Below are 22,439 nucleotides of genomic sequence, written 5' to 3'. Positions count from 1 at the left end.
CTTGAAAACGGCTATTCTGGCGGCTACAAAAATTAGGGAAGCTTCACCTTGGTCTATATTAAGGTTAAGGAGATTTATAACAATTCTCCTCCCCACCTCAGAAATACAAATTTATAGGTTGTTTTGGTGACTTCTGATGGTTAGTGTGGCTGTCAGAATATCCATAAAAGTGAAGCTATAAATTTAGTTGGTATGACAAACGAATATTAAAGCCTAGTTCACAAAAGACATAGGTCGACCTCTGGAAAATTTTGAAGCTTTTATAGAGGCATTTGTTAGTTGTACTTGTTTAGGTTGACCTACAGAATAAATTGGTCGACCTCCAAAAGTAGTTTCTGAACTGGGCATAACATAGACTGTTTATTTGTGATGAAAAACTATTTAAATACAGGATTCTGTTTAAGGACATGCTTACATTTTAGGATAAAATTGTGTAGATGCTTCGCTTATAATATTGTACGTATTGCTCTAGGAATCAATATTCAAAAAATCAAATGAATAGAAAAAAGATATCATACAAAAAAATGTTGTACTTTAAAGGAAGGACAGACGAACATAAACACTTTTAGAGTGTCAGAACTGTATAAGCAGAATCTAAATGTATAAGCATAAACAAAATTGGAAGGAAAATTGCTTAAATACAGGATAATGTTTAAGGACATATTCATATTTTTAGGACTTAATAATAACATTGTATTTTGTTGTCATAGAAATCAGTATTCTAAAAATCAGATGAATAGGATAATTAACTCACATGAAAAATTATTGTCAAAAACAACATACTATAAATGTACGTACAGACATTCTGATTATAGGAATCATCATGCAAAGTTTGAAAACAATAGGTCAATTATATCCTGTCCAAATTAATGAAAAGAGCTAACTGTTACGGATGGGAGTACGGACGGGCGGACCGACCCTAATAATTGAAAAGCTTCGCTGTTAAAAGTGAAATATCTTAATGTTTTAAATGGAAGTACGGACTTTCATGTAACGATTATAGAGTTGCTACATACCTTACTAATACTATTATAGGAATCATCATGCAATGTTTGAAATCGATAAGGCAATTAATAAATAAACGAAAAGAGCTAACTAATAGGACGTACAGACGGACGGACTGACTCTAATTAAAGAAAAACTTAGCTTTTAAAAATCTTTTAGGATGGTGGTATATAAAAATCTAAGGCTTAATTTAGGCCTGTTTGAATTTTCCTTTCGTTTTAATCTTGTCATGATAATTCCTGTAACAAGGTACAATTTTATTAAAAGGTATCTTTACATGCTAAATTACACACTAAATTACTTACAATTGTGCTTTGTGGATGTTTTATTCATTGTTTGTTAAAAAAAACTGTTGAAATACAGGATAAGGTTTAACGACATGCAATTGGACAATTATATCACATAAAAATCGGTTGTTGAAAAATTTAAAATCAGCTTGTTTAAAATGGACGTACGGACATTCTGGTAACGATTATATAGAATCTACCCTTTATGATTTGTACCTATCTCCTACAGGAATCCCCATGAATTGTTTGAAATTGATAACATGCCTAAATTAACGAAAATAACTATCCGTTCCAGACGGAGTACGGACAGACGGATGGACCGACCATAATTATAGAAAAGCTTTTATCTACCCATTGTACTTATGATACTTATGTACTTATTGTACCCATGATATGTACTTACTCTAATCATAGAGTAGTTGCGCTTTTATCCTTTAAGTAGACATATTCGTCTTCTTCTTCGTAGTGGGGTGGGGGGGGGGGGGATATTAAAATATCTACACTTATATTTATCCTTGTCCTGCCTCAGTTTTTCTCGAAAAAAAATCTTAAATTCCCCACTGCCTGTAAAAGTTGTTATGTTTACAATGGGAGATGAAATATCTTCAAATGTTATAAAATGTTTAACGGAAAAGTTTGTTAAAAATGTATGCCCCTGAGACAAGGACAAACATATTTATAGAAATTGAATAATTATGAAACACCAAAGATATAGGGAAAATATAAAAATAGCCTAAAACCCTATAAAAAGCAGCCCAACAACCACAAATGTTTTATAGTTGATTGTTAATAGGAGCTGAAAAAATCAAATTTCTCTGTAGTGTCTCAAAAATCAGACATGTGACATCATAAAAATGAGGGAGATGAGAAGAGAAGTGGGAAAGAAAACCCCCAAAAAGAGATGGATAATCACTCATTTTTATGATTTCTCAAGGGTGATTTTTTAAAACATCTAGTCCAGCTAAATTTCCCCTATTTGGAGTCTAACGGACAGACAGGCATTGTGAATTCTAGAGTAGCTTCAATACTAAAAATATCTACAAATATGTGATAATGTTTATCCATCCCTCTAGCCCCCCCCCCTTTCCCTTCTTTTCTCCTTTTATCTATCTAACTAACTAACTATCTATCTATCTACCTATATATATATATCTATCTAAATATCTATCTATCCAATATTTTATAGTCCAGGACAGGTTTTAGTCTATGTTAGAGGGATGAGGGAAAGAGTATACCTTACTTATACAGTAATCCCCAAGTAATGCTATTAGGTTTTAAGATTAAAGGACGATTATACCATTATAACATTTCATTTTAGATATGCCGCAAAAAAGGAGAAAAGAAGGGGAAAGATGGGGTTTTGCTTTCTTTCGGAAATAGCCTAAAACCTGTACAAGATTCTAAGTAACAGCCACTAAGGAAGGGATAATCTGTATCAAAAAGAATTACCAATCCCTCTCCCAATTTTCTTTTTAAAATTGAAACGAAAATGGGGGTAATCAACTCCCCCCACCCCCTGAAAAAAAAAGAAAACATCATCATTTTTAAACATCTTTAAAAACTAAAATGAAAATGAGGGTCGAATTTAATAAAAGTGCCCTAAGAAACCTCTAAGGGCGTAACCGCTAGTATTAAGATAAAAATCTGAGAATAACTATTTCAAAGCAGAGCTTCTCTTTAGATTATTACCATTCTAAATAAAATTCTTATGAAAAATTATTAAAGATTAAGTTTTGTTACCTCCGAGAGGAGCAAAAAGCCCAGGCTAACAAACCAGGTATTAAAGTGATTATTCTTATTTAAATATTCGTGGGAAATTGTCTGTAAATTATTCTGGTTTTATAACACAACATATTATTTATTGGATTAAAAACTTTTACTACTTTTATTGAATTTTTTGCTTAGTTTAAACTTAAAGTGATAAAATATCATAACCTACAATCTTATCTGCAGATGCGGTAATTTGTTTATTATCATTGGTTTATCTTTTTGTCGTATATTGTCTTATCCCTAAAAATCCCTGAGTAAAAACTAGAAAAATACGTCTCATAATGACCATTAAATGAAAAGTTCAGAGGCATAGTATTAGTTTTTTAAAATCTTTTCCTATGTGCAATGTATATCTATCAGGAAGGAAGGGGTGTGTTGAATGATTATTATACTAGTCCCCAAAGTTTTATTGTAATGCTCTCTTATTTGTTGGCTCAACAACTTTGGGGACTTTTATTGAATTGGTTGGTTCAAAAACTGAGTGTCCAAACGTTTCAACAACTAATTGTAATCTACAGAATGGGTAATTTTGTGTATAATCATTTGGAAATTGGAATAAACATTAGTTTATCGCCATTGTCTTATCTCTGATATGTATACTTTTTTATCGTCAACAGTTCATAAATCAAATCTTTAATGTGTTGTTAGCTAGTGATCCAAAGAGATAAGATAATGGCCGATAAATTGTTGTATATAATATAAGATGATAAATAAAATTACCCCTTCCATAGATTACAATTAGTAGTTGAAACGTTTGGACAATCAACTTAAGGACCCAACCAATCATAATTTAATAAAAGTCCCCAAAGTTGTTAGCCAACTTATTAGAAAACGTTATTAATAAGACTTTGGGGACTAGTGTAAAAAAAGCCAAATTTCATCTCCCTCCATGGTTGATAGCGATAGGACAATATGGATCATAAATTAATCTTCACCCAATTTATCAAATTATTAGCTTATAACTTTTTATGGGATAAAGTGTAGATTGATCTAGGGAGGGAGGGGACATTGGAATGTTTATTACACTAGTCTCAAAATCTTTAACGTGTTTATATTCGTAGCCTGATCAACATAGGGGACTTATATTGAATTTTGATTCATGAAGTTGAGTGTCCAAACATTTCAACTACTAATTGCAAACTACAGAAGGAGTAATTTTGTGAATAATCATTGTGGATCTGGATGTATTTGATTTTTTGCATTTATCTTATCCCTATAGATTCCTTAGATTAACCCACAGGCTTATGATAAATTTGGCATTTCGTTTCAAAGATTTTAAGTAACATTCTTTTAATAGGATTCTTGATATAAAAAATAACTTTCATTGTTTTACTTAAAATTATGATAGCTTTTTGTTTAATATTTTTCTCACAAAAGATATAAAAATGTTTAAGCTATTAATCAAGTTCTTTATTTAAATGAAACTAGTGGCTGCTTGTCTAGCATCTAGAAGGGAAAATATAAAAATGGGATTTACCCCAGGGATCTTAATGGACAATACATTGAAGTACATTCAAATGTACGATAGACAAAACTACAATTCTGTAGAAAAAAATTAATGGTGGAAAAGTTAAGACAATGAAGGTTTGTTTAATCTTATAAGGTTTAAATAAAAGTACCCAAAGTTTACCCAAAGTTTTTAATGTTACAAATCTATGTAAATATCTATCTATCTATCTATCTATCTATCTATCTATCTATCTATCTATCTATCTATCTATCTATCTATCTATCTATCTATCTATCTATCTATCTATCTATATATCTATCTATCTATCTATCTATCTATCTATCTATCTATCTATCTATCTATCTATCTATCTATCTATCTATTTATCTATTTATCTATCTATCTATCTATCTATCTATCTATCTATCTATCTATCTATCTATCTATCTATCTATCTATCTATCTATCTATCTATCTATCTATCTATCTATCTATCTATCTATCTATCTATCTATCTATCTATCTATCTATCTATCTATCTATCTATCTATCTATCTATCTATCTATCTATCTATCTATCTATCTATCTATCTATCTATCTATCTATCTATCTATCTATCTATCTATCTATCTATCTATCTATCTATCTATCTATCTATCTATCTATCTATCTATCTATCTATCTATCTATCTATCTATCTATCTATCTATCTATCTATCTATCTATCTATCTATCTATCTATCTATCTATCTATCTATCTATCTATCTATCTATCTATCTATCTATCTATCTATCTATCTATCTATTTATCTATTTATCTATCTATCTATCTATCTATCTATCTATCTATCTATCTATCTATCTATCTATCTATCTATCTATCAACATAATATCTATTTATAAAAACCGCTGCTATGTATTTCTTTGTTCTTGTTATCTCTGTTGAAAGAAAACATTTTATATACCCATATCCTATTACACCTTTGAGCTATAAACTCTCTTAATTCGTGCAATATGTGTTCTATAGATAATAGATTTTAGTTTAATATTGCTTTCACACAAAGTACCCAGTTGAGCACTGGTACATCCCCCCACTCATTTTTTAATAAATTAAATATAAAGATAGGGGGGGGGGGTGGAGTATTTTGTTTGTTTTTTGATTCAGGTTAGGTTATAGCCCGGGTGCGGGTTATAACACTTCCAAACGGGTCATGCATAAAAAATACTATTACAGGCCTCCATAAACCCAAACTCAACCACGTTTATATAAAAATAAGAATTATCTAATTTTTATAAATATCATTGTTCTTGTTTAAATCTCTCAGAGTATTTTCAACTTTTCCGTTAACAATTTTTCATTCGATTGGGGGTATTTTTTGCAACGGACCTTCCCTTGTTAAAACATTTTTTACATTTTTGTATTTTTCTCTCCAATAGTTGAAATACATTATGTACAGATAGATATCTCCCCCCCCCCCTACCTCCAGTTTTTACAATCTTACTTTCTGTGTGTGTATATGCAGGGATCTAAAGGGATAAGACAATGGCCGATATTTTGATGTACATCCCCAATAATGATACGCAAAATTCCCTTTTCTATAGATTACAATTAGTGGTTCAAATGTTTGGACACTTAACTAAATGAACCAACCAATCAAAATTTAATAAAAGTCCCCAAGGTTTTTAAGCCAAGGAATAAGAAAACGTTATTATAAGGTTTTAGGGACTAGTGTAATAAACATCCCAATATCCCCTCCCTCCATGGTGTATATGTGTTTATGTATTGGTGCCTGTGCTATTTCGGAGTTACCAACGGAGTTCTGGGTGTCAAAACTCGGATAAAATGCTCCGTCTGCCCTCTAGTATGCAAGTGTTTGTGTGTGTGTGTAATTTAACTTTTTAAATGAATGACCAACACTAGGAATACTTATCTATAATAATAACAAATATTTTGTAAGATCTCGGAAATTTTTGGTCCAAATGGTTTAATTTTCAGGAAAGCTTTTTAAATATCTTCTGGTGGTTTTAGACTATTTTCCAAACTTTCCCTGTCCTACCCTAGAGGCTAGGGGCGAAGCAACTATTATGTTTTAAAGTAGTAGAATTTCTGTACGTCTTTATTGTTTGATTTTTAAAGAAGTTTAGTCTTTGGAAGGGTTTATACTAAGAAGAGCTTTTAACTAATATCCCTTCTGACAGATTAGTCAATGATAAAAAAAATACTGTATATACCTTAATTTGGTCACCAATTTGTGTGTTAAAGGGACTAACATTTAAAATAACAAGGATGACAACATCCATAAAAGCGAAGCACTGAAACGGTAGGGCAAATGGACATTAACACTTATATAGTGTCAGAACTGAATAATCAGAAAATAAATGTATAAGAGTTGAAGCAAAATCTGTAAATCTGTAGAAAAACTGCGTTATACAGGATAATGTTTAAGGACATACTTGCATTTTTAGGACTTGATTATAGAGTTGCTTCGCTTATAACATCATACTTTGTTGTCCCAGGAATCAATATACAAAAAATCAGATCAATCGGATGATTAGATCACATAAAAATTTGTTGTTAAAAAAGTAAAAAAATCTACATGTTTAAAATGGACGTACGGACATTTTGGTAATGATTATAGAGTTGCTACGCTTTCTAAATCGTGCCTAACTACCATGCAAAATTTGAAATCGATAGGACAATTCTAACATGCCTAAATTAACGAAATAAGCTATCCGTTACGGACGGACCGACGCTAATTATAGAAAAGCTTCGCTTTTAACAAGGACAATTATAGGTTATGTTGACAAGTAGCACAGCATTTAAAGTTTACACATTTTAGGATGAAAAGGTGAAAGAAATGAAAAAAAAAAATAGAGATAGAAAGGAGAATAGAAAGATGGACATACTAAGATGTCTTAACTACAGAGCAGTTGCACTGATTTATGTCCTATGAATATTTTCCCTTGTGAAAAAAGTTGTTGAGCTTTGTAGGGTTATAAGATTTAGATTTATTGTGAAAAAGGAGAAACAGCGATAAAAACATCCATAAAAGCAAAGCACTGAAATGATAGGACAAACAAACATTAACACTTATAGAGTGTCAGAACTGATTCCTGGATATTTGAGGTCATATTTACATATTTCTTACCTGATTATAGAGAAGCTTCGCTTATAACATTAAATTAGAAATTGCTTGTCTGAAAGGGTTGTTTTTTTTCAGGGAAGCTCTAACAATGTCAAAAAAAACAATATCCTATAACTTTTGGGACTAGTGTAATAAACAGCCTATTGTCCTCTCTCTCTCTCTGGCTTTAAATCACTTTGTCTAACAAGCAATTGCAATTGTATATTGCTACAGAAAATTTAAATATTCTATAACTTTTTTGTTGTTGTATGATCATTAAACATCTGCTTTAGATCACATTATCTGTATGGCTTATTAGACATTGGGGACTGTAAATTACTGCGGTACCCAAAGTATTATAACAGCATCTTATTAGACATTGGGGACTGTAAATTACTGTGGTATCCAAAGTATTATAACAGTATCTTATTGAACATTGGGGACTATCAATTACTGCGGTACCCAAAGTATTACAACAGCATCCCATTAGACATTTGGGATTATTAATTACTGCGGTACCCAAAGTATTATAACAACATCTTATTAGACATTGGGGACTGTAAATTACTGTGGTACCCAAAGTATTATAACAGTATCTTATTAGACATTGGGGACTGTAAAATTCCGCGGTACCCAAAGTATTATAACAGCATATTATTGGACATTGGGGACTGTAAATTTTTGCGGTACCCAAAGTATTATAACAGCATCTTATTAGACATTGGGGACTGTAAATTACTGTGGTATCCAAAGTATTATAACAGTATCTTATTGAACATTGAGGACTGTAAAATTCCGCGGTACCCAAAGTATTATAACAGCATCTTATTAGACATTGGGGACTGTAAATTACTGTGGTACCCAAAGTATCATAACAGAATATTATTAGACATTGGGGATTTAAAATTACCGTTGTACCCAAAGTATTATAACAGCATCTTATTAGACATTGGGGACTTAAAATTACCGTGGTACCCAAAGTATTATAACATCATCTTATTAGACATTGGGGACTTAAAATTACCGTGGTACCCAACGTATTATAACAGCATCTAATTAGACATTGGGGACTTAAAATTACCGCGGTACCCAAAGTATTATAACAGCATCTTATTAGACATTGGAGACTTAAAATTACCGTGGTACCCAAAGTATTATAACAGTATCTTATTAGACATTGGGACAATAGATTAATGCGGTACCCAAAGTATTATAACAGCATCTTATTAGTTGACATACATTACACACATACATACAGATTGATAAAAAGTACAGGTTGTGTTATTAAAAAATATTAAAGAGCTAGTGTCGCATCCCCCATTAAAATAGCATAAAACCTATGATCTTTAAAACCACCCTAAAAATTTTGCAATAGTCGTTCCAGCTGTTTACAAGATCTTAGTTATCAATCTCCACCCCCCCCCCCCCCCCTTGCAAAAATCGTTCCAGCCGTTTACGAGATCTTAGTTTATAATCACCGACCCCCCCCTTTTCAATAATCGTTCCAGCCGTTTACGAGATCTTAGTTGACAATCATCCCTCCCCTTTGCAATAATCGTTCTAGCCGTTTACGAGATCTTAGTTGACAATATCCACTCCCCCCCCCCCTCAAAACAACTGAAAACCAACCCGAGACCTACAGTAAACTTCCCTGAAAATTTTGTATTGATTGGTCCAGCGGTTAAAAGTGTGATTTAACTGTTTATGAGATCTTTGTTAACACATACATACAGACAGATAGATTGATTTACAGAATAGTTAATAAGATGTGTGATTTAGCCGTTTTATAGATCTTAATTAAAATACATAAATCTCAATAAATAAAATTTTGTAACAATCATTCAAGCCGTTTACAAGATTTTAATTAACAAATATAATAGGTTGCGCGATTTTTTGCAGTATATTTTTCTAGTATTTTAAGAGTAATTAATTATTTATAAACAATACTTTCTTATCTTTAACATCTTTATTACCGTTACATATCAAATTTGTAAAGTGGCTCCTAAACACCAAAAATCTTTGAAAAAAATCGCCTTTGAAGACATTATTTGGCTCCCAAAATTCTGGGATTATATATGTAAATTTGCTTATAATCTTTACTAATATACATATGAGATTCGATATTGGGAGCCAGAAAAAAATAGGAGCCGACTCGCGAATTTTGTATGTTCAAATATTAAACTAAAATTGTAATCATCATCATTAACCCTTTGGTGATGGTAATGTAAAGAAAAAAATATAATTTAAAAAAATCTTTTAAAAATCATTTAAATTATTAAATATTTACTTTCTTTTAGATAGTAATGCCGGGTGAGGAAAATAGATTTATTGAGAAATAGATATGCATATAGAAAACTAGCCAATAGGGAGATAATTATATCGAGCCAACTCTAGTTGTAAAATATTATCAATTACTGGCATCATAAACTTCTGCCAAAAATCAGCTTATAAGTTTCTTTCTAGGCGACGTATTTTAATAATGAAAATTCTATTATTAGCAATGAAAAACTTTCAAAATTTTCATTATACTAAATATATGATTTTGAAATGTCTATAACTTTTTTGTTTTGGAAGCTGAAGGCTTCAAATTTTGGGTATTGGGTCTACTCGTGGCAGTCTTTCAGCAGTTAAAGCGGTATATTTCTTGTAAATTCCTTTAAGAAGGTTTATAACTATTTTAGGGGGAAGATATCACAAACTTCCCAAGATAAATCGTCCCTAGAAAAAAATCACCTGCCCACCTAAAAGAAATTTATTTTTTATTTTTAGAACTGAAATAAAAATATGGGGTGGTCGACTCCTCCCTATGCCCAAGTCTCCCTAGAGGACTTTAGGGGCGTAGCAACTTGTATTGGATTCACAGTATACCATAAAAGTTATTAATATTTGTTTAGGTATTAACATACATGAAGGCATGGAAACACAGGGGTCTTATCTAAGTAATACAAAGATTATTAATAATTCAATGTCCTTGATGGTGAGAGAAAAAAAGAAGTTGCCTATACAACTGTAGATTTTGCCATCACACTTAGAATCTGTAAAAAATACATTGGTGTAATTGCAGGTATATGATGTAATTTTATCAAAGATTACAAAAATTAAAAAATATTATGTCAGGAAGGGATATTTAGTGTAACTTTATCAATGATTTAGAATCAGTAGTTAAGGAAGGGGGGGGGGAGTATTGTGATTACATAAAACCTGTTGAATTTTAATCAATCAATTTTCATTTTGGGGGGAATATAGATGTTCAAGATAGTTTTGATGATTTAAATATATATTACTTATAAAAATATTGATTTTAGATTGTGAAATGGAAGGAGCTGGCTTAGTACCAACTTGTTCAAGCACTTGTGTCCTTCAATTTGGGGTATATCCCCTATCTTCACAAGATTCTCAAACATTGAATTTAGCTGAAGAATTTAGTAAAATGAGTATAAACTTCCATGGCCCTGCAGGAGACAATAAAAGACTATTAGTTCAAGAAAAAATTGAAGAGATAAAACAGAAAGTAGCTGATTATTATTTTGATCCTGACTGTAAGGTAATAGCTATTCCAAATCATTTTGTAACACCTAAGAAACCAACTGTGTTAGGAAAAGTGGGAAAGAAAAAACAAGATTCTCAGATTTTGGATAAATATCTTGAAGAATGTTTACATCATGAGCTTGTCAATACTGCAAGAAAATCCAATATGAAAGCTCTCATCATAAACAGCTTTCAATCTGGAGATTGTATCCAACAATTAGCCAAAAAAGGGAAAGATACCAGAGGCAAGGATAATTATGCAGATTTTAATCAGTATGAGAAAAAAGTAAAGGAGATCCTTGGCATTGAAGATGTTGAAGAAGAGAAACTAAAGTCTTGTATTGATGAACATTTGAAGTGGAGGGAAAATTCGATGGAATTTCAAAGCTCAGATAACTGGTTGTTCAAACAGGAATGTTCATATTTCATTTGATAAATTGTATATTACTTTAAACCTTAGATTCACTTAATCATTTATGGCATAACTATTTTTTTATTTTGATCAATTATATATTTTTCATTTGAGATATCTTTAACATACTTATTGTCAAATTTGCTAAAAAAATCACTTTTGACTTTTTATTGTCAAGTTTTATTTTTTTTATTATTCATAATTAATATCATTTAATATTACAACAAATAAACATTTTAAAACATGTAAAATATGAGCTTCATTTATGTTAGGTGTTAAAAAGTCAGGTAGACAGAAAACGTTTCAATAATGAATCAAAGCAAGAGGTAATAGTTGTTGAGAACAATCAATCTGATTTCCAGAATATCAACACTGACAGCTCAAACCACAATCCTTGTTCTTCTAGTCCAAGTTCTAAAAGAAAAAAGTTGTCTAAAGAGAAAAATGACAAGAACAAAGAATGTTTTAATACAATTGAAAATACATTTCTATACAAGATCCCTGATAATAAACTAAGAAACTATTACAAGTATCAGTTTTATAATTTTAGCCTTCAAGAAAAAAAAACTGAATGGGACACTATCATGATAATTCCTAAGCATAATGTTATCATCAATATAGAGGTTAAACTTGGACCTAAAGATCAAGGAGATAAACTCAAATTGCTAAATGATGCTTCAGATCAAACAAGACAGCACTTTTCCTTCATGCAGAAATTATTTGGAGGAATGCTTTCCAAAGGTTGGGTGTTTGTGAGGGCCGCATGTGTTCCTTACTTAGAGATTGTTGAAGGTGCAGAAATACCTTGTGTCAACTGTCAGCAATTCATTCTACAGGATGTTAATGAAGTAACAACTTGGTTGAAGCAGATAACTGATCACAAGCTTGTTACATCTGATAATTATGATCAGTCAGTATATGAAGATCTAGTTGCTGAACTGATATATCACATATCCATTAAAGGCTCAAGTAGATTTAACCAATTTATATCTGATCCATTAACCATTAGCAAAGAAGTTGAGAAAGCATTGACAGGAAAGTCTGATGGAATATCAATAGATGATAATGTTCCTGTTTACATGCTAAACAATGAACAACTGCAAGCAGTTAACTCATCAGCCAAGTTCCTTATCATAGATGGCGACTATGGTACTGGAAAAACATATGTTTTAAAAGAAAGAGCAAAAAAGTGTGCCACTGTTAATCACAAAGATATAATATTTTACATTGATTTAACAGCAATAACAAATTATTATAAAGAATACAATTATACAAACCCAACATCTGTTATGGATGAAATGGCTAAGGTGGAGTTTGAATCTTATCCTAATGTAAGAGTTATTACTATTAAAGATCTTATTGGCATATCTAAATTGTCAATTAAAAATACTGATGAAATTTTGTATTCAATAAATCAATTCTTTAGAGACAATCTTTATGATCACCTATTCATTGATGAAATGATAATTGGAAGTTGTGAATTTCCTGGCTCTGTGAAAACAATTTGCATGACTATGAAAGTAGATGATGGCTTTATGAAAAAGAGATCAGAGTGGATAGAAACTATGATAAAGAATCACAATGCTCTATGTTTTAATCTAACAAAGAACTTACGAAACAGCCATCTCATACACAAGTTTTCTGAAGCTTTAAATTCAAAAACACCTCCTAAGCTTCCTGACAATAATGTCATTGGTAGCCATATTTATTACTATCATAATATTCATATTATATCACCTGGCATATTAGCCATTGCTGCAGTAGAAAAATATTTCTCACTTCAACCACAAGAAGGTATAGTTATATTAACAACTCAACATTACAACTCAATATTTGATTTGTTAAAGAAACACTTTTCCTCAACTAGACCAGTTGTCTCAGACTTCAAAGCATATATGAACAAACCTGAAGGAATATTAGTAACACATTTCTTGGAATTCCAGGGTGCTCAAGCTAGAAACATTATCATAATTGATGATATTACAGAAGAAGGATATGTTAATATCTGGATACGAAATATGATACTTAGAGCAATGTCATTTGCGATTATTATTTCAAGACAGAAAGTTCCTGAAGGAAACAAATTCGGAGCAATTGAAGATAAAGATTTACATGACTTTATATATGCTGAAAGAGAGGCTATAGATTGTTATCAATATCACAACAAAGATAAACATGATATTAGTGCCATTACTATGGCAATATTAGATAAGTACAAACTATTGGACCAGGATGAGAGTATTGTGATTGTAACTTACCAGAGAATTTCTAAGAATATTATGAAAGAAGCGAATACAAAGAAGTTTCTTAGTTTGAATGTAGAAGAAAGAAAGAAACAAGTTATGGAGAATATCAAATTAGAAAACAAAGAGCTTTATGAAGAATTGAAGAGAAATATTTCTAGAAAATATGATGAAATATCTTGGAGCTACCATGATGAGGTTGAAATTAAAGATCTAGTAAACAAGCCAAGACATATCAATTATATCAATATCTTTTATTCATTTGAAATTTATTTCAAGGAAGCAAGGAATATTATTGTATTTGCTGCTGAGAATATTGATCATAAACATGAATTTGCAGCTTGGGGATGGTACTCTACTTTAGATTACTCAGATAATGAGACAAGCATAAATTTTAATTGGAGTCAGAGATACAGAAATGGATGTGAAGCACGTAGCAGAGATATAATCTGGGGATCACAACCAAAGTTTGCAATAATTGTTTATGATGGGAAAATAGATACATTTAGTCAACCTAAAGAAGCTCTCAATCTAATTGAGGATGATAACTTACAAACTCAAGAGGTGGAAAATTCTTCCAAATTAATAAGAAATCGCAAAAAGTGTAGTATTCTTTAAGATCATATATATTTTTCTGAAAAATTTGTATATAATGTAATTTTTTGATAATAATGTATAATATAATATGTATTTTAGGGAAAAATAAGAGCTTAAAAATATCTTTTTTTTCTATATTTATGACTTCCACTACTCTATAATTCATTTTGTTTGCAAGTGGTTTTGATCCATACAGATATTTGGGATTATAATTCTACAAATTGTTTTCATTTAATGTCTTTTTTAAACAAAATGGCTTTTAATTGCACTCTATAACTTTAAATTTATATTTGGAGGGTTAGAAGTTGCGTGATTTAAATAAAAGGTTGCGCTTTTTTTATATGCATATTTGACGTAATTTAATTACTACTGACAATCTTGTCCATAGGTAGATTCTTATAAATATTTAGCTTCAGATAAAAATCTTATTTTTTTTATATTACACTAACGGCTATGCTACTAGGGGCACTGGAGAAGGGGGGAGTTGAATTTGATACTTAAAAAATATTTTTTTTTTATAATTATGACTTCCACTAGGGGGATTGCCATTTACACATCCAGCAAATTTAACTTTGTGTATCATCATTGGGGATGTACATCAATTTATCGGACATTGTCTTATCCCTTTAGATCCCTGTTATCAGTGTTTTGCTATATTAATTGTAAATAACTAAATAGATACATTGAAATAAACAATTAAACTTCAAAATATTTAATCACACTATCCCTTAATTTAATTTAGATAATTCATCTTTAAAAACAATAAAAAAGTCTACTTAACATTTTTAAATGGACATTTAAATATTTTCATTAAACTAAAAAAACAACATCCATAAAAGCAAAGCTCTGAAAAGTTAGGACAAATAAACCTTAACACTTGTAGATTGTCAGAACTGATTAATTAGAATGTAAATGTAATGTAAAAGTTGAAATAAATTTGTTAAAAACTGGTTAAATACAGGATAATGTTTAGAGGAAACACTTACATTTTTAGGACTTGATTTTAGAGATGCTTCATTTTACTTTGTTGTCCTAGGAATCAGTCTGCTAAAAATCAGATCAATGGGATAATTATATCACATGCAAATTTCTGTTAAAAAATTTAAAAATCAGCATATTTTAAATGGAGGTGCTGACATTCTGGTAACAATTATAGAGTTGCTACACTTTTTAAATTGTATTATTACCAAGTTTTCGGGCAGACGACGTACCGACGGATCAACCCTGAAAATTTGCTTTAAAAAAGAATCCTAAAAATGTCTAACTAGTTTTTCTGAATTAACCATTTTTATAAAACGCTTTGATGAAATCAAAAACCTTGGAAACCCCATTATAGTGCCTATAAAAAATGACGCCTACCATTTGTCAATTAAAATTATACTGGCCTGCCATTGGTAATTTAGTCTGTGTATTGGCCTATCATTAGTCATTTGTATTGTATGGACTTAAAGAGAGAAAGGGGACATTGGGCTGTTTATTACACTAGTCCCCAAAGTTTCATAATAACGTTTTCATATTTGTTGACTTAACAACTTTTAATTAATTTTGATTGGTTGATTATTAAATTGAGTGTCAAAATGTTTCAACCCCTCAAGTAATCTACAAAAGTGAATATTTAGTGTATCATTATTTACAACCGGCAGAACTACAACTGGCTATTTTTAGAAGCAAAGCTTTTCTAGAATTAGGGTTGGTCCGTACGTCCGTCCATACGTAACGGATAGCTTTTTTCGTTAATTTAGGCAAGTTAGAATTTTCCTATCGATTTCAAACCTTGCATGATGGTTCCAGCAGTAGTTAGGTACGATTTCAAAAGCGTAGGAACTCTATAATCATTACCAGAATGTCCGTACGTCCATTTTAAACATGTTGATTTTTTACTTTTTAACAACAAATATTTATGTGATCTAATTATCCAATTGTTCTGATTTTTGGTATACTGATTCCGGGGACAACAAAGTACAATATGATAAGCAAAGCAACTCTATAATCAAGTCTTAAAATGTAAGTATGTCCAAAAACATTATCCTGTATCAAGAAGTTTTTCAACAAATTTACTCACAATTTTGCTTTGTCTCTTATTCATTTATATTCTGATTATTCAGTTGTGATACAACAAGTGTTTATGTTCCAAATCCGTATATCCAACCATTTCAGAGCTTCGCTTTTTATGGATGTTGTCAACCTTTTTTTATTATTGTTACTACAACAACTCTAAAAGTTGTCATATCTAAGATAATTATAAAATTTTTGTATCCTATTATATAAAGAAGTTAGCTTTTTTGTCTGTAGCGAAGTATCTCGATAACCGCTGGACCGATATGGTTCTCCTTTACTTACAATGTAGCTTCTGATAAGTCCAGGAAAGGTTTATAAATATTTTTATATCTGCGGAATTTTGTTTATAATGCTCAACTCCCCCCCTCAAAAATATTAATATATTAATAATTAATTATACACTAGCGGCTACGCCCCTAGAGGCCTATAGGGGTAATTGAGGAAAGGGGGTAAATCGCCAACCTCCTTTTTTTAAATTAGTCTGAAAAGTAAGCACTATTTTGTTTGGGGGGAGGGGTGTACCCTCCCCAATAAAATAGTTTAAAACCATCACATGACCAGTAGGTATATGACCTGAAGAGTAGAGCCCAATCGTTTCGGTAGTTACTGAGATCTTAAGTTTCAGACAGACAGAAAGACATCGTTCTACTTGGTATTATAGACAAGCGGTTACGTCCCTATAATCTAAGGACTCATAGAGGCAGGGGCGTCCAAGCTTTTTTTATTTGGGGGGAGGGGTAAATTTTTTTTAAGGGGGGGGAGGTAATTTGTTTGGGGTAATCAGTACTTTACTTTACTTTACTTTACTTGATAGTATAGTTTTGTAAAGAAACAATTGTCCCCTTTTTTGTTGCTATTGGATCTAGTACTAGGATCTCTGTCTGTCTGTCTGTTTGTACCAAAGGATCTTGCTAACAGCTGAACCAATATGGTTCTCCTTTACAGGGTACCTTCTCATTACTTAAGGATGTTGCATCATATTTTCGCATACAATTGTAATTCCAGCTGGCTTAAAAATACCCCATCCCCACCCGTACTACTGGAGTAAAGTACTAACCAATAAATGAGTAACTTAAGAATATGGAAGGTGGACTGGGGGGTTTCAATGCTCAATAAGGTACTTTTTGTGAAATATAGCCCGAAATATATTGTACGTTCTAAATACATATTATTTAACCAAGGTTGTGTTTATCGTTCCATAGTCAGTTGGCCGCGGATGCGGAAATAATAAAGAACTGGTATCTATCCACCGGATATGAATCAAATCCAGAGGAAAATGTTAAATTTTGTTTTGTCTTATCTTCATATAAGCAGATAAGCTGTTGTCAAAGCATAACTACTCTTTACTTTTTATATATACTAGCGGCTACGCCCCTAGAGGTCTCTAGGGGCATTTGAAGAGAGTCGAATTTTATAACCCAATTTTATTATTTTAGATTTTAAAAGGGGGGAGGAGGAATTTTTTTTCTAGGGGCGATTTCTCTTTGGAGGGTGGTGGTACCCTCCCCCAAAATAGTTATAAACCTTCCCGGGACCTATGAGAAGCTACCCTGTTAAGGAGGACCCGATCGGTTCAGTGGTTAGCGAGATCCTTCGGTACAAACACACAGACAAACAGACATCCTGTTACTTTAGTATAAGCATAGTTTTTTATCTTTCTTTCTTTCTCTCTCTCTCTATTTTTCGCTATTCTCTCTCTCTCTCTCTCTCTCTGTCTCTCTCTCTCTTTCTCTCTATTTATCTATTTCTCTCTCTCTCTCTTTCTCTCTAAACTTTATTAACTGTAATGGCTGAGCTACCTATAGACGTATCTTACTTGTCGTAGAGTTCACTTAAACTAAGGAATATAGACTGTTCTTCACAAATTTAGTCGAATAAAATCATGTAAAATATGGTTTTTTTATCAACTATAATTTAATTATACCAACCCTTAACATATTTTTGGAAATGTTTTTTTTTACTTCTAAGATAAAAAGCTGATTTTGTTGTGATTTTTTTCTTCAAAGTTCTACTCAATAAATTATTCTGACTTTTTATTTGACAGGTTGTTTCCCTCAATGTGTCTTATTGAACAAAGAACACCGTTAGCCTTATTTTGAAATAAATTTTAAATACCTTTAGCTGAGGCTCTACTGCCGCAACTGTAATGAGACACATCTGCAGCAACAGTAATGAGACACATCTGCAGCAACAGTAATGAGACACAGCTGCCGCAACTGTAATGAGACACAGCTGCCGCAACTGTAATGAGACACAGCTGCCGCAACTGTAATGAGACACAGCTGCCGCAACTGTAATGAGACACAGCTGCCGCAACTGTAATGAGACACATCTGCCGCAAATGTAATGAGACACAGCTGCCGCAACTGTAATGAGACACAGCTGCCGCAACTGTAATGAGACACAGCTGCCGCAACTGTAATGAGACACAGCTGCCGCAACTGTAATGAGACACAGCTGCCGCAACTGTAATGAGACACAGCTGCCGCAACTGTAATGAGACACAGCTGCCGCAACTGTAATGAGACACAGCTGCCGCAACTGTAATGAGACACAGCTGCCGCAACTGTAATGAGACACATCTGCCGCAACTGTAATGAGACACAGCTGCCGCAACTGTAATGAGACACAGCTGCCGAAACTCTAATGAGACACAGCTGCCGCAACTGTAATGAGACACAGCTGCCACCTTTAATATGTGCCCCAGTGACAGCAGCTTATTTTTGTGCTAGCTGCACCCACATCCAGGTGACTGAATGCTTATTTGCCAGCCACGTATTATTAAAAATTAAACTGGAAGATAAGGAAGGGATATGCATATTTTAGTTGATTTTTTACTGGCGTGATAATTAGCAATTATTTTTATTTTTTATTTAGAAGGTAAAAATTAAAACATTTACATTATAATATATAATATATTATGTACAGATACAGATACCTCTACCCCTTTTCTAATGACCTGTTTCGTCTGCTAGCAAATTGTTTTCTTCTACTTGGCTGTGTTAATATTCTCCACACTATATATTGGTTGATTTTCAAAGACCCAATTGAGAGTCAGCACAAGGTCATTGGGATAGGGAAATACAGTTATTTAACCCCTTAGGTCAGTGTTAAGATATTTATCTTTATAAGTTTAAGCTACTTTTTTACTAGACCATGTTATGGGTATATATTTTTTTCTGTATTCATTCGAATCCGGTGGATTAGAAGCGGCTTTCATCCATACGTAAAAAAACTATGTCTAGCATCGTATTATATCCAGCTTTCTACGAATATAAAAATGTACAATCATAAGATTAAAACCAGTTTTTTAGCCGGTGACTTTTTTTTAAAGATTAGATTAGATATCTATTTTATGACACACATTACAAATAATAATACAGGATGTCTGTTTGTCTGTGTGTTTGTACCGAAGGATCTCACTAACCGCTGAACCGATCGGGTTCTCCTTTACAGGGTAGATTCTCATAGGTTCCGGGAAGGTTTATAACTATTTTGGGGGAGGGTACCACCACCCTCCCAAGAGAAATCACCCCTAGAAAAAAATTACCCCTTCCCAAAAAAGAGACTTGAACGAAACATAAACCAGTTATGTCTCTAATTAAATATTTTAAATAAAAAAACATTCAAAGTGCCACTAGAGGCCTCTAGGGGCGTAGCCGCTAGTGATAATAATAGTATTATAATACAGGTATTAATTATTCATATACAAACAATAAAATTAAATATGAATAAAAATTAAGGACAACCAAATAATAATTATGTACAGTGTCAAAGGAATAAACAATCTCGTGAGAGGTACGGCACCTAGGGGCAAAACAAAGCTGGTTTTAATCTTATAATTGTACATTCTATATCCGCGGAAAGCTGTTTATAATACGATGCGAGAAATAACTATTCCCAGCTTTACTTGTGTAAATCCTTTACTGATTTTAAAACTTTCATTTTGAAATATGATTATAAAAATGAAAAAAAGTTAAACATAGTAAGGAAGATATAGTGTTAGGTACTCATGAATTAGGCACATTTATTCTGTTTTATAATTATTATTTTAGTTATAGAGAAGCTTTGCTTTCAAGGACTTTGCCTTTTAATTATCTTTTTTTTATGGGGGGGGGGGGGGTTACATTTTTTTTTTCTAGGGGCGATTTTTCTTTTCAGGGTGGTGGTACCCTCCCCCCGAAATAGTTATAAACCTACCCTGTTAGGGAGAACCGGATAGGTTCAGTGGTTTTCGAGATCCTTTGGTACAAACAAACAGACATTATAGATAAAAATAAGGAAGATATAGTGTTGGATACACATATGTATGATGAATTATCAATAAACATATTAATTAATTTAGTTGTAGAGTAGCTTTGCTCCTCTGGAATAACTGTGGCCTTGTCGTTGACATTCGTAGCTTGGTAAGTGATAAAATATTTACATAAGTAGCGCAGATACTCTATTAAAACTAGGTTATGTCTGACTGTTTCTGTAGGTGGCTTTTTCTTCCATTCCTCCCAATATAAAGGCAGCTACAATAAACATAAAAATAAGGAAGATATAGAGTTGGGTACACATACATGAGTTACAATTATCAAAAAACATATATTTCTTAATTTAGTTGTAGAGAAGCTTTGGTCCTCTGGAATAACTGTGACCTTAACACCCCGTCATAACTAAAGACGTGAAAAATTCCAGGTGCATGACATTAATAGTTAGTGTAAGGAAAATGCCCTGGAGCAACTTTATGGAACTTCCAGACAAAGGACGTGCAATCAACATGTTGGTTGTCTGTTGGGTGTAACTTTACCTAACACCCTGGCTGTTTGGAAAGAAAAAGCAGGGATCTAAAGGGATAAGACAATGGCCGGTAAATTGATGTACATCCCAAGTGATGATATGCATAATTACCCCTTCTGTAGATTTAATAGATTAATAGTTGAAATGTTTGAACACTCAACTTAATGAATCAACCAATCAAAATTCAAGAAAGTCCCCAAATTTGTAAAGCAACCCAAAAAGAAAACGTTATTAAAAAACTTTGGGGACTTGTGTAATAAACGGCCCATTGTCCCCTCCCTCCCAGCAGTAAATGAGAGATTTTGCTCCCTATAGTTATCCTGGGTTGACAGTATAATCTCCCGTATGAGGTAACTGATAAGTAAGGGGTGATGCTTTAAGACTCTAAAACAGGGATATAGAACCAAGGACGTCCAAGCTTTTTTTTGGGAGGGGGGGGGGGGATCAGGGAGGTAATCATAGAGGCAAAAACGTCCGTCCGAGCTTTTTTCTTGGTGGGAGGGAGAATAACAATTAAAAATTCATTTGCGGGGGGGGGGGTAATCATTGTCCCTGTATAAAACCCTAAAATTATTGATAAATATCTGCCGAACTGCCGCACTCGCCGAAAACTGCCAAATTTTTGGGGGCAGTGGCGTGCGAAGCACTTTGTCTAGGGGGGGGCGTTTTGAAGATTTTGTAAAATTTTGCCCCCCCCTAAATCAAAGTGCCCCGGGGGGGCACTTTGCTTTAGAAGGGGGCATTTTGATTATATATACTAATTTTAAATAAGGGCGTTTTAAGGGGTGGGATTATTTGATTATGGGCCTTCTAGTTCTTATCCCTTCTTCCCCATCCCTTCCCCCATCCCTATTTGCCATCTATATCCCACATCTCTTCCCCCCCCTCTCTTCTCCCCCATCCCTTCTCCCCACCCTGCAATGACCGAAGGAAAGGGAGCTAGAAAGCATCTTCAAAAAAAAAGTACAGAAGATAATTTAACCTCCCCCCCCCCCACCCCCACCACAAATCATTTTTTATGGGTGGAAGGGGATGTTATAAAATCTCAGCAGGAAGGATGAATAACCCCATTAAAAAAAATTTGGGGGGGGAGATAAAAACACTCATTTTGGAAATAATTTACCAAAAATTAACCTAATATGTAAAACAAATATTTCTTTATTGTATGACAACAAGGA

The 22,439-nt window shown here is 32.6% G+C and overlaps 1 protein-coding gene and 1 long non-coding RNA gene across 11 annotated transcripts in view; one reads left to right on the top strand and one right to left on the bottom strand.

Annotated features, from left to right (window-relative positions):
• Positions 1-11,573, top strand: part of LOC145335495 (uncharacterized) — a 30,807-nt gene extending 19,234 nt beyond the window's left edge. Inside the window, exons 4-5 of the long non-coding RNA XR_013885234.1 lie at positions 10,533-10,702; positions 10,944-11,573. This is a non-coding gene — a long non-coding RNA (uncharacterized LOC145335495). The remainder of the gene's footprint in view (positions 1-10,532; positions 10,703-10,943) is intronic.
• The window catches only part of Vha44 (V-type proton ATPase subunit Vha44), a 328,302-nt gene that overhangs the window by 209,298 nt on the left and 96,565 nt on the right, over positions 1-22,439 (bottom strand). The window lies entirely within an intron of this gene.

The sequence above is a fragment of the Acartia tonsa genome, chromosome 13, assembly GCF_053477335.1.
Source record: "Acartia tonsa isolate MP-2025a chromosome 13, ASM5347733v1, whole genome shotgun sequence".
Classification (NCBI taxonomy): domain Eukaryota; kingdom Metazoa; phylum Arthropoda; class Copepoda; order Calanoida; family Acartiidae; genus Acartia; species Acartia tonsa.
This window is presented reverse-complemented; position numbering and strand designations above follow the sequence as displayed.